The sequence below is a fragment of the Schistocerca serialis genome, chromosome 1, assembly GCF_023864345.2.
Source record: "Schistocerca serialis cubense isolate TAMUIC-IGC-003099 chromosome 1, iqSchSeri2.2, whole genome shotgun sequence".
Classification (NCBI taxonomy): Eukaryota; Metazoa; Arthropoda; class Insecta; order Orthoptera; family Acrididae; genus Schistocerca; species Schistocerca serialis.
The window spans coordinates 1,196,917,846-1,196,931,531 of record NC_064638.1 but is presented as its reverse complement, the minus strand read 5'-3'; the positions used below and the strand labels follow the sequence as shown (position 1 = coordinate 1,196,931,531).

At 43.9% G+C, this 13,686-nt stretch overlaps 1 protein-coding gene across 1 annotated transcript in view; it reads right to left on the bottom strand.

Annotated features, from left to right (window-relative positions):
* The window catches only part of LOC126418843 (scoloptoxin SSD14), a 562,060-nt gene that overhangs the window by 399,792 nt on the left and 148,582 nt on the right, over positions 1-13,686 (bottom strand). The gene's annotated exons all lie outside the window — the stretch shown is intronic.

Here is a 13,686-nt window from a genome sequence, read left to right as displayed (position 1 = left end):
CCCTCGCCCACGCCCACGCCCCTTCAAATTCAACCTGATCTGCACCAATCACTTCGCTGAAGAAATTGTGCGGTGTGTAGCGCTGTCGTTCCAGCCGTTCGACAATAGTTCGTCTTTTGTCACGACGCGCGGGATTAAACGCTGTTCTGATACACAGGGCAGAGTGCCAGGCGGACGAAATTTTAATGACAGACTGTCTGGGGAAATTTAAAGATTTTAAGTTTCTGTGGGGCACATCGCGCCAGGTGTATAGCAATAGAGGTGCGAGAAACGAAGCATTCGTTTCATTTTTAACGAGTCCATAATAGTTTCAAGTGGGACATACAAAAATGGTTCAAATGGCTCTGAGCTCTGTGGTACTTAACATCTGAGGTCATCAGTCCCCTACAACTTAGAACTACCTAAACCTAAGTATCCTAAGGACGTCACACACATCCATCCGCGAAGCAGGATTCGAACATGGGACCGTAACGGACGCGCGGTTCCAGACTGAAGCGCCTAGAACCGATCGGTCACACGGGCCGGCATGGGACATACAGAGAGTACATCTTCATCGACATGGATACTCCGAAAATCACATTTTAGAGCCTGGCAGAGGGTTCATCGAACCACCTTCACAACAATTCTCTACTATTCCACTATCAAAAAATGGTTCAAATGGCCCTGAGCACTATGGGACTTAACATCTGAGGTCATCAGTCCTCTATAACTTAGAACTACTTAAACCTAACTAACCTAAGGACATCACACACATCCATGCCCGAGGCAGGATTCGATCCTGCGACCGTAGCAGTCGCGCGGTTCCGGACTGAGCGCCTAGAACCGCTAGACCACCGCGGCCGGCTCCACTATCAAATACGAATACCTATATCTTTCCATGAGAGATCTTATTTCCCTCATTTTATTCTGATGATCGTTTCTCCCTATATAACCGGCCGAAGTGGCCGAGCGGTTCTAGGCGCTTTAGTCTGGAACCGCGCGACCGCTACGGTCGCAGGTTCGAATCGTGCCTCGGGAATGGATGTGTGTGATGACCTTAGGTTAGTTAGGTTTAAATAGTTCTAAGTTCTAGGGGACTGATGACCTCAGATGTTAAGTCCCATAGTGCTCAGAGCCATTTTTGTTACATTTTCTGTTCTGCCAATAAAACGCAGTCTTCGGTTTGCCTTCCCCGCAACATTTTCTGTGTGTGAAAAATACACAGGGTGTTTCAAGAAGAATGACATGATTTTGGATAGTAATAATTAGGAAACATATGAGTTGTTTGAATGGATGTGGTCTAGAGTTTCAGAAAATCGCCGTTAAATGTCAGTCACTACGTATTTTCAGTTTGCAGTCGGTCATAAGAATGTGTTGGCTCAAGAGAAGGGGGCGTTTTGTGAGCTACAGTTTGCCCATCGTGCCTTTCGTCGGCGATTGGCATTGATCCGCCCGAACCCAAAGACATTCGTCGTTCGTATCGCCAGTCTGAGGAGACAGGATGCTTCTGCAAAGATAAAAGTCGACCTCGCACAGGAAAACACAGTGACTGGAATGAGCTATCTTCAAATGTTGCAGAACTGGGTTTTTCCACAATTTCAGGAGGGCTCTGAAGACTTCATACTCCAACAGGATGGAGCTCCACATCACTGGCACTACAGTGTACGTCAGTTTCTCGATGACACTCTGCCTCAACGCAGTAAAGGGCACACGGGCCCCGAGACACTGCCCTGCATTCTTGGCCCCCAAGATCGCCAGACATGACCCTGACTGCCCGTTAGCTAAGTATTTTTACAAGATGGATGTGTAGTGTAATTACCCCAATCATTCACCTCGTTGTATTTAGACACAAATAAATACTCTCAAAAAGAAGACCATTCGTATCTGCTTGGCAGAGAAATCACTCATTTGCTTCAGCCTGTCGATATACTCGAAAAATGTTTTCACGAATCCTTTTGAGTTTTAAAACAACTTTACCTGTCATAGGAAATACTACTTCCCTTTTCCGTGCAATTATACGCTGCACCACTGTAATAAAGAAGCCGTAACTGAAAATACTATAATTAAGATAAGTTGAACAGTATTCCAGAAGTAGTCCTGTTGCCCTTGGTAACGTGACTCAGACGTTGATTTCAGTACAGTGACGTCACACACTGTCTATGCTAAGGCCCCCACACATGCACCAATTCATCGGCCGACCGACCGACCAATCGACCGACCGACCAATGTCGTGGCAGCATTCACAGAACCGCCCTGTTGTTGTGATTTATTTGTCCTAACAAGGAAACCTCCCCATCGCAGCCTCCTCAGATTTAGTTATAAGTTGGCACAGTGGATAGGCCTTGAAAAACTGAACACAGATCAATCGAGAAAACAGGAAGAAGTTGTGTGGAACTATGAAAAAATAAGCAAAATACACAAACTTAGTATATTAATGTCCTTGATGTTGCATATCTTGGCATGGACTACTGAGTCCATGCCAAGATATGCAACATCAAGGACATTAAGAGCTGAGGAGCGCCGTGGTCCCGTGGTTAGCGAGAGCAGCTACGGAAAGAGAGGTCCTAGGTTCAAGTCTTCCCTCCAGTGAAAAGTTTAACTTTTTATTTTCAGTTTATGTGAAAAACTCTTATTTTTTCATCACTTTTTTGGTAGTGATTATCACATCCACAAGAAAACCTAAATCGGGCAAGGTAGAAGAATCTTTTTACCCATTCGCTAAGTGTACAAGTTAGGTGGGTCGACAACATATTCCTGTCATGTGACGCACATGCCGTCACCAGTGTCGTATAGAATATATCAGACGTGCTTTCCTGTGGAGGAATCGGTTGACCTATGGCCTTGCGATCAAATGTTTTCATTTCCCATTGGAGACTCACGTCCTTTCGTCTACTAACCACACGGTTTTGCGGTGCGGTCGCAAAACACAGACACTAAACTTATTACAGTGAACAGAGACATCAATGAACGAACGGACAGATCATAACTTTGCGAAAATAAAGAAAGTAAAATTTTCAGTCCAGGGACGATTTGAAGCGAGGACCTCTCGTTCCGCAGCTACTCACGCCAACCACGGGACCACGACGCTCCTGAGCTCACATACTCCTTGATGTTGCTTATCTTGCGCATGAACTACTCAGTTTGTATATTTTGCTTATTTTTTTCATAGTTCCACACAACTTCTTCATGTTTTCTCGATTGTTCTGTGTTCAGTTTTTCAAGGCGTATCCACTGTGCCAACTTATAACTAAATGTAAGGGGGGTGCGATGGGGAGGTTCCCTTGTAAGTACTTTGAGTTTGTGTTCCACGGATTCCGCTTGGTTTCACACGGAAACAAAAGTTGGGGTTTACCTCGAATGTTGTAAAGGTATCTAGGCCAAAAAAAAAAAAAAAAAAAAAAAAAAAAAAAAAAAAAAAGAAAATAAAAATGAAAAAGCAGAAAGATAGTTGTGGGCAAAGAAGCGGCTAATACAAAGAAAGAAATTCACCCACGCTCTGTTACTTAAGCAACTGGGAGACGAAATTTAATAGTCATGAGGGGATTGGAATGCTGTTGTAGGGGAAGGAGTAGAAGAAAGGGTTACGGAAAAATATGAGCTTGGTAAGCATAGTAGGAATGAGACAGAAGAAAGACTAAAATTTCAGGTAGTAGTAGCAAATACTCTGTTGATGATCACAAGAGGAGGAGCTATACTTGGAAAAGGCCGGGAGATAAGGGGAGATTCTAGTTAGATTATATAATGGTCAGGTAGAGATTCCGAAATCAGATATTGGATTGTAAGAAGTACTCAGGAGCGGACATAGATCACAATTCAGTAACGGTAAAGAGTGGGTTGAAACTTAAGAGATTAGTCAAGAAGAATCAATGCCCAAAGAAGTGGGATAAGGAAGTGCTAAGGAGTGGAGACATAGGCTTGAAGTTATCTGAGGCTATAGATACTGCGATAATGAATACCTCAGTAGGCAGTTCAGTTGGAGAAGAACAGACATAGCCAAAAACGGCAATTACAGAAGCGTGAAAGAAAAAGTTAGGTAACTGTCAAGAAACCATGGATAACAGAAGAAATACTTCAGCTGTGTGACGAAAGAAGAAAGAACAAAAATGTTCAGAGGAAATCAGGATTTTGGAAATATGAGTAGCTTACTAATGAAATAAATAGAAGTGTAGAGAAGGAGAAACGGCTGCATGAAAAGTGTGAAGTAATCGAAAAAGAAATGAGTGTCACAAGGACTAACGCAGTAAATAAAAAAGTCAAAACAACTTCCTTTGAAATCAAAAGTAGAGGTGGTCTCATGAAGAGTACACTAGCAATTCCACTGTTGAATGCAAAGGAGTGAGGGGACAGGTGGAAGGAATACAGTGAAGGCTTCTGCAAGGGAGAGGACTTATGATAAAAGGAGAAACAAGAGTTGACAGGGAAGAGGTAGGAGTTCCAGTATTAGAATCAGAATTTAAAGGAGCTGTGGACGCCTGTAGATCAAATAAGGCACAAGGGATAGATGACATTCCATCGGAATTTCTAAATTCATTGGGGAAACAGGCAACAAATTGGTGTCTAGAATGTATGAGTCTGACGGTATATCACCAGACTTTCGGTAAAACATCATCCACACAAGATAGCGAGAGCCGACAAGTGCGAGAATTGTTATACACAATCAGCTTAACAGCTCATGCTTCCAAAGTTTCTGACTAGAATAATAAACAGAAGAATGGAAAAGAAAATTGAAAATCTGTTAGATGACGTCCAGTTTGGATTCAGGAAAGATACATGCACAAGCGAAGCAGCTCTGACATTGGGATTGGAAATGGAAGTAAGGCCGGAGAAAGTCAAGACACGTTCGTAGGATTTGTCGATCTGGAAAAAGCGTTTGACAATTTAAAATGGTGCAAGATGCCCGAAATTCTGGGAAATATTGCGGTTAGCTTTAGGGAAAGACGGTTATAATACAATTTGTACAGGAACCAAGAGGGAACAACAAGACTGGAAGACCCACAGCGAAGAGTTCGGAAGGAATGAGGTATATGACAGGGACGTAGTATTTCGCCTCTACTGTTCAGTCTACACGTCGAAGAAGTGAGATAAAAGAAAGCTTCAGAAATGGGATTAAACTTCAGAGGGAACGGATGTGAGTGATAAAATTCGCTGATGACATTGCTATCCTTAGTGAAAGTGAAGAAGAATTACAGGATGTATTGAATACAATGAACAGTCTAACGAATACAGCTCGTGGACTGAGAGTAAATCGAAGAAAGGCGAAAGTAATGAGAAGTAGCAGAAGTGAGAACAGCGAGAAACTTAACATCAGAATTGGAGATCACGAAGTAGGCGAAGTTGAAGAATTATGCTACCGAGGGAGCAAATTAAACTTTGATGGACGGAGCAAGGAGAACATAAAAAGCAGACTAGCTCTGGGAAAAAGGGCATTCCTGGCCAAGAGAAGTCTACTGGACTCAAACATCAGGTCTTAAACTGAGTAAGAAATGTCTGAGAATTTCCGTTTGGATCATAACATCCTTTGGTAGTGAAACATGGACTGCTGGGAAACCAGAGCAGAGGAAAATCTTAAAATTTGAGATATAATGCTACAGAAGAGTGTTGAAAATAAGGTAGACTGATACGGCAAGGAACGAGGAACCTCTGTGCAGAATCGGAGAGGAAAGGAATATGCGGAAGACATTGACAAGAAGAAGAGACAGGACGATAGGACATCGGTTATGACATCAGCGAATAAATTCCTTGATGTTGGAAGGAGCTGTAGAGGATAAAAACTATAGAGGAAGACAGAGACTGGAATGCATTCAGCAAATAGTTGAGGTCGTAGGTTGCAAGTGCTACTCTGACATGAGATGGTTGGCACAGGAGAGGAATCCGTGACGGGCCGCATCAATCCGGTTCACCGAAACTTTATTATAACTTTCTTAATCTGTGTATGTGCGTAGCATAACAAACGTTCCTGTAAGATTAAGAAACTTGTTTTAAATTGGAAGAGGAAGGAGTATAAACGGTGGGGGCGCACGTCATCTAATAAACAAAGTAGATAAAGAAATTTAGCAACTGTTAGACATGTAAAAAAAAAAAGAAACCCCATGCTTTGTTGTTCATAGCAAAAGGCTTGAATACAGACTTACAGCTATGAAGCAATTATGTTTTATGAATAAACGTCCAGTGACTGCGTACATTCCAGTTTTTAGGTCTTTACTTCCGATACCTATCGGAAACGAAATATAAGATCTAATCCGTCCGATAAATATCAGATATAAAACCTGAAAACTGATATACAGAAGGTCGACGGACTTGTATTCATAAAGTATAGGGTGTTTCGATAAGAATGACCTGATTTCAAAACTCCATATTTATTGATAATGACATACTACTAGCGTGGGATGGATTGAAAAATAGTCACATAATCTTAGGGTTTTAGATATGCCATTACAAATGCTCTGTGTGTCCGACAGCGGCAGTGTGAACAACATCTGGACGATAGCTAAATTCGTCTTAAATTTCAGTCAGTCTATCTACTTTTAGAGAAGTTATGGCGGCTGTTACTCTGTTCTTCACTTCTTCTATCTCACGAAGGAGATGAACACTCTTTCCTTCACATATTCCCGCACGAAAAACACACTACTGGCCATTAAAATTGCTACACCACGAAGATGACGTGCTACAGACGCGAAATTTAACCGACATGAAGAAGACGCTGTGATATGCAAATGATTAGCTTTTCAGAGCATTCACACAAGGTTGGCGCCGGTGGCGACACCTACAACGTGCTGACACGAGGAAAGTTTCCAACCGATTTCTCATACACAAACAGCAGTTGACCGGCGTTGCCTGGTGAAACGTTGTTGTGTTGCCTCGTGTAAGGAGGAGAAACGCGTACCATCAAGTTTCCGACTTTGATAAAGATAGGATTGTAGCCTATCGCGATTGCGGTTTATCGTATCGCTACATTGCTGCTCGCGTTGGTCGAGATCCAATGACTGTTAGCAGAATATGGAATCGGTGGGTTCAGAAGGGTAATACGGTACGCCGTGCTGGATCCCAACGGCCTCGTATCACTAGCAGTCGAGATGACAGGCATCTCATCCGCATGGCTGTAACGGATCGTGCAGCCACGTCTCGATCCCTGCGTCAAGAGGTGGGGACGTTTGCAAGACAACAACCATCTGCACGAACAGTTCGACGACGTTTGCAGCAGCATGGACTATCAGCTCGGAGACCATAGCTGCGGTTACCCTTGACGCTGCATCACAGACAGGAGCGCCTGCGATGGTGTACTCAACGACGAACCGGGGTGCTCGAATGGCAAAACGTCATTTTTTCGGATGAATCCAGGTTCTGTTTACAGCATCATGATGGTCGCATCCGTGTTTGGCGACATCGCGGTGAACGCACATTGGAAGCGTGTATTCGTCATCGCCATACTGGCGTATCACTCGGCGTGATGGTATGGGGTGCCATTGATTACACGTCTCGGTCACCTCTTGTTCGCATTGACGGCACTTTGAACAGTGGACGTTACATTTCAGATGTTTTACGACCCGTGGCTCTACACTCATTCGATCCCTGCGAAACCCTACATTTCAGCAGGATAATGCACGACCGTATGTTGCGGGTCCTGTACGTGTCTTTCTGGATACAGAAAATGTTCGACAGCTGCCCTGGCCAGCACATTCTGCAGATCTCTCACCAACTGAAAACGTCTGGTCAATGGTGGCCATGCAACTGGCTCGTCACAATACGCCAGTCACTACTCTTGATGAACTGTGGTATCGTGTTAAAGCTGCATGGGCAGCTGTACCTGTACGCACCATCCAAGCTCTGTTTGACTCAATGCCCAGGCGTATCAAGGCCGTTATTACCACCAGAGGTGGTTGTTCTGGGTACTGATTTCTCAGGACCTATGCAACCCAAATTGCGTGAAAATGTAATTACATGGCCGGTCGTAGTGGCCGTGCGGTTCTAGGCGCTTCAGTCTGGAACCGCGTGACCGCTACGGTCGCAGGTTCGAATCCTGTCTCGGGCATGGATGTGTGTGATGTCCTTAGGTTAGTTAGGTTTAAGTAGTACTAATTTCTAGGGGACTGATGACCACAGATGTTAAGTCCCATAGTGCTCAGAGCCATTTGAACCATTTTTTTGTAATTACGTGTCAGTTCTAGTATAATATATTTGTCCAATGAATACCCGTTTATCATCTGCATTTCTTCTTAGTGTAGCTGTTTTAATGGCCAGTTGTGTAAAATGAAGACCCTAAGGTATTTTGGGTCAATACCCCTGTGGTTTCGAGAAGAACACCCTTAAACTTCACGAAGTGTAATCGACTCATAATTAACAGGATACGACAGGTAATTGACAACTCAGGATTTTTCATCTCATGTACGGGATACGTAAAGGCGTATTTTCCTGGGAATCGAGAAAAGAAACTCTTACGGGTGCCGCTGTTCCAGGAAAGCGCCGCTGGAATAGCGACCAAGGCAGCTGGGGAGCAGACAACCTGCGTTCGACTGTCAAATGCATTCTGCAGCTATTTTTTTATTTGTATTCTTTTCTGTAACGAAATTGGTAGGAACAGGAAGGTTAGAAAGGTAATCAATAAGGAATAATAGCAAGACCAAATCAATTTCTGAAATTGCTTGGAGAAGTAAAGAATTAAAATTTTAAGCCTTGTTGAACGAAAACAATTTTGAGCAGTACTGCTGCGAATTCCTAACGAGGGACCGCAGACAGCCGAATGGGCGATGCTTCTTTACAGAGAGACGTGCTACAGAACTTTATTTGGAGGATTCAAAATCGAAATTTGCTTCTGAAACCCATCGGGAAATGCGTAACAACGCGGATGCAACAACGATTCATTATCAACTTTCAGCAGCAATTTTTCAGGCGTGTCATCGTTTGCGTGGTATGCACTGAAACTGATTACCGGAAAATGAATATTTTTCGTTGTAAACCAAGACTGGTTTTCGACAAATTTTCGGAAGGAACGAATTGGTTGCATTATATGTTCTTGGTGCCGCGAGTTTATTTCCTTGGAATGTCATGTGAGAAGTACCATCCATATAGCTGATAGAATGAAAGTGAAGACATGTAACACAGTTAGTGAAAGAACCATTCTAAGGCAGCACCGATTGAAATTTCAATTCTTTACCAGCCCAAGCTGTTTGACAGCTTTATGTGCCTATCTTGTTATTGTTGCTTATTAACTACCATATAAAACAGCCTGTTTATAGACGAAAATAATATAACCAATAGAAACTGTAGGACACATTTGGAAATCGAACAGAGGCTCTGTCCTCGCCAGTCAGATGCCCTGGTCGCTACACCAGAGGCGCTTTCGTCTACCTTATGGGTACATAAACATCAGTCGTAGAAGTTTTGTAAGGAGGTCATGTCATTTTGATTTTTGTATGTTATCGATGTGCACGTCAGAGAGAGAGAGAGCAAGTTACGTTACTGTTATACAACTTTTGGTCTTGTCGGGGCACAGTCATTGGCTATGCGCAGTCTGATACATTCTTAGCTCAACTGTGGTAGGTGATGGACGTATTCCGTAGTACTGTGTTGACCTGTAATTGGATCTGTAAGCTGAAGAAAGATTTATTGTATAGGAGTGCAAGGATGAATGTGATGTACACTATGCGATCAAAAGTACCCGGGCACCCCCAAAAACATACGCTTTTCATATTAGGTGAATTGTGCTGCCACCTACTGCCAGGTACTCCATATCAGCGACCTCAGTAGTCATCAGGCATCGTGAGAGAGCAGAAAGGTGCGCTCCGCGGAACTCACGGACTTCAAACGTGGTCAGGTGATTTGGGATCATTTGTGTCCCTAGGTCCACTGTTTCCGATGTGTTAGTGAAGCGGAAACGTGAAGAGACACGTACAGCACAAAGGCGTACAGGCCGACCTCGTCTGCTGACTGACAGAGACCGCCGACAGTTGAAGAGGGTCGTAATGTCTAATATGGAGACATGTATCCAGACCATCACACAGGAATTCCAAACTATAACAGAATCCACTGCAAGTACTATGACAGTTAGGCGGAAGGTGAGAAAACTTGGATTTCATGGTCGAGTTGCTTCTCATAAGCCACACACCACGGCGGTAAATGCCAAACGACGCCTCGCTTGGTGTAACGAGCGTAAACATTGGACGACTGAATAGCGGAAAACCGTTGTGTGGAGTGACGAATCACGGTACCTAATGTGGCGATCCGATGGCAAGGTGTGGGTGTGGCGGATGCCCGGTGAACGTCATCTGCCAGACGGTGGCGGTCGCGCCCGGGTTCCCGGGTTCGATTCCCGGCGGGGTCAGGGATTTTCTCTGCCTCGTGATGACTGGGTGTTGTGTGATGTCCTTAGGTTAGTTAGGTTTAAGTAGTTCTAAGTTCTAGGGGACTGATGACCATAGCTGTTAAGTCCCATAGTGCTCAGAGCCATTTGAACCATTTTTTTGAACGGTGGCGGTGGTGTGGTCGTGTTTTTCGTAGAGGGGGCTTGCACCCCTTGTTGGTTTGCGTGGCACTATCACAGCACAGACCTACATTGATGTTTTAAGAAACTTCTTGCTTCTCACTGTTGAACATCAATTCGGGGATGGTGATTGCGTCTTTCAATGCGATCTAGCAGCTGTTCATAATGCACGGCCTGTGGCGGAGTGGTTACACGACAGTAACACCCTTGTAATGGACAGCCCTGCACAGAGCGCAGACCTGTACCTTATAGAACACCTTTGGGATGTTTTGCAACGCAGACTTCGTGCCAGGACTCACCAAACGACATCGATACCTCTCCTCAGTGCAGCACTCAGTGAAGAATTGTCTGCCATTCTTCAAGAAACCTTCCAGCACATGATTGAACGTATGCCTGCGAGAGTAGAAGCTATCATCAAGATTAAGGGTGGGCCAAAACCATACTGAATTCCAGCATTACCGATGGAGGGCGCCACGAACTTATAATTCATTTTCAGCCAGGTGTCTGGATACTTTTGATCACATGGTGTATATACTGGAAAGCGAAAGGATATAAATTTTGAATAATGTTATTATTTTTTGAAGAGAAGAAGTTTGAGGTAAGACTGCAGCACTGCGCACCTAATTTGTAGAAATGATTATTGCGAGCTAATTAGCGTGGTTCACTTGCTCGGAGCTGAGAGAAAGATCACCCAACTTCAATGAGTTATACATTAACAGAGTAACTAATTAAGCTGTTTGGATTTTATAGAAATTTTCAATTAACATTGTACCTTTTCAAATTATTGTTCACTTTGTTGAGCTTGTGTGAAGATTACGCGAAGTTTTACTCTGCCTGAAACTTCCTGGCAAATTAAAACTGTGTGCCGGACCGAGACTCGAACTCGGGCCTTTGCCTTTCGCGAGCAAGTGCTGTACAAACTGAGCTCCCCGAGCACGATTCACGACCAGTCCTCACAGCTTCAGTTCTGCCAGTACCTCGTGTCCTACCTTCCAAACTTCACAGAAGTTCTTCTGCGAACCTTGCAGAACTAGCACTCTACGGAGACATGGCCTAACCACAGAATGAGGGATGTTTCCAGAATGTCTTTTTGAATACACACTTCATTCTAAAATCGTTGTCTTGGAATATGATTTCATAGGAATAGTTACTCTCCCCACCCCGCTCTTTATCGTTACGCACTACCACATACAACAGTTTGCATATGGATTTAGAAGCAGAAATCTAGCTTAGCCGCTACGTACTTGCAGTCTGCTGTTGTGCTTTCGCCCGCATCTCGTGGTCGTGCGGTAGCGTTCTCGCTTCCCACGCCCGGGTTCCCGGGTTCGATTCCCGGCGGGGTCAGGGATTTTCTCTGCCTCGTGATGGCTGGGTGTTGTGTGCTGTCCTTAGGTTAGTTAGGTTTAAGTAGTTCTAAGTTCTAGGGGACTTATGACCACAGCAGTTGAGTCCCATAGTGCTCAGAGCCATTTGAACCATTTTTTGTTGTGCTTTCGAGAAATCTGCAAAAATGTAGTCAAGAGGCGAAGAAAGTGGAAATTTTGATTAGCGCCAGATAATTGTTTTTCTCCTGTTTCGCATTTAATATAAAGATAAGTTGCATTCATATCAGTTACTGTTCAGTTCAAATTATGTTCTGTTTAGTCAAATGTAAGGATACTAGTCTAAGTTGGGTAACAGTGTGGGGACACAGTTCTAGTAATACGTAGACTTTTATAGAGTGGGAAGTAAGGTTGGGTTAAATTTCAGACAGAAACATTAGTGAGAAGGATACATTTTGTTTCCTCTATTTCTAGTAAAATGCTCGTTTATGGATCCCATACAATGTCGGAAAATGCTCAGTTTTCTTTGACCCATCGATCCCATCCATCAATTTTGAGTCGATTATACACGTCGTGAAACTTACGGTGCTTTTCTGAAAAACGGGGGGGGGGGGGGGGGGGGGGGGGGGGACGACGACGACGACGACGACGACGACGACCTACGGCTGGGTCTATGTTAATTCCTAAGAGTTGCTGCACCAGGTATTTGTATGAGTTGGGCAATTCCAATTATGACTCACTGGTATTGTAGTCATATGCTAACAGGTTTGTGCCTTTTGTGAAATGCAGTTTTACATTCCTGAACATTTAAAGCAAGTAGACAGTCCCATCATCTGGAAAAGGTTCTAAGGCTACCATCATACTGTCTGCCAGGTCACTAACATACAACACTTACATCAAGGGTCCCAAAACACTTCCCTGGAACAGACCCAAAGTTACTTTTACATCTGTCGGTGACTCCATCACAGCTACCGTGTTGCGTTCTCTACAGCAAAAAAATCCTCAATCCAGTCACAAATATGGCTAGACACCCCACAATATCGTACTTTTGCTGTATGGGCGCGACGGCTGTTTGATGGAAAAGTTTCAGTGTGAATGCAGAACCAACCTCAGAACTCCTACAGGAATCGTAAGCCAGTCAGTCAGGCAGCAGCTCTCGACTAATACACATCTACACAGCGGCAAGTTAAGTGTTTATCTTTTTCTGCCTTTCCACCCTAGTATATTTATTAAACTTTGTGCATGTCGTTCCGTTTAATGTCACGTTTTTGAAAGAGTAAATTCATTCAGTCTGCAGCACAGTAGTTGTTCACTGAACAACCATAGCACATTAACGCATCAGCGTCCATCGGTGACACATCAGGAGGGTAGCAAGTTGCGTATGTGGGATTCAGTCTGCTTTTATAGTCTACTTCCCCAGTTAGCCTTGCTAGAATGGTTATGATGTGTGCGTCCTGTGTGCTGACGCAGGAGGAGCTGGCCGCGGCTCACAAACAGGAGAAAGAGCTTCTGGCTACGGTCAGTCACGTTCAGACTTCGAATTGTAGATGAAAGGCAACAGGCAGATTCCATATTTCTAGACTTCCGTAAAGCATCTGACACGTTGGCCCATAGCAGGCTGTTAAGGAAGGTACGAGCATAAGGAATAAGTTCACAGATATGTGAGTGATTCGCAGACTTCTTAAGTAATAAAGCCCATTACATGGTCCTCGACTGCTAGTGTTCATCATGGACAAGGGTAACGTGAGGAATGCCCGCTGTTGTTCTCTGTATACATAAATGATTTGGCGGACGGGATGGGCAGCAATCTGCAGTTGTTTACTGATGATGCTGTGGTGTACGGTAAGGTGTCGAAGTTGAGTGTCTCTAGGAAGATACAAGACGACTTAGACAGAATTTATAGTTAGT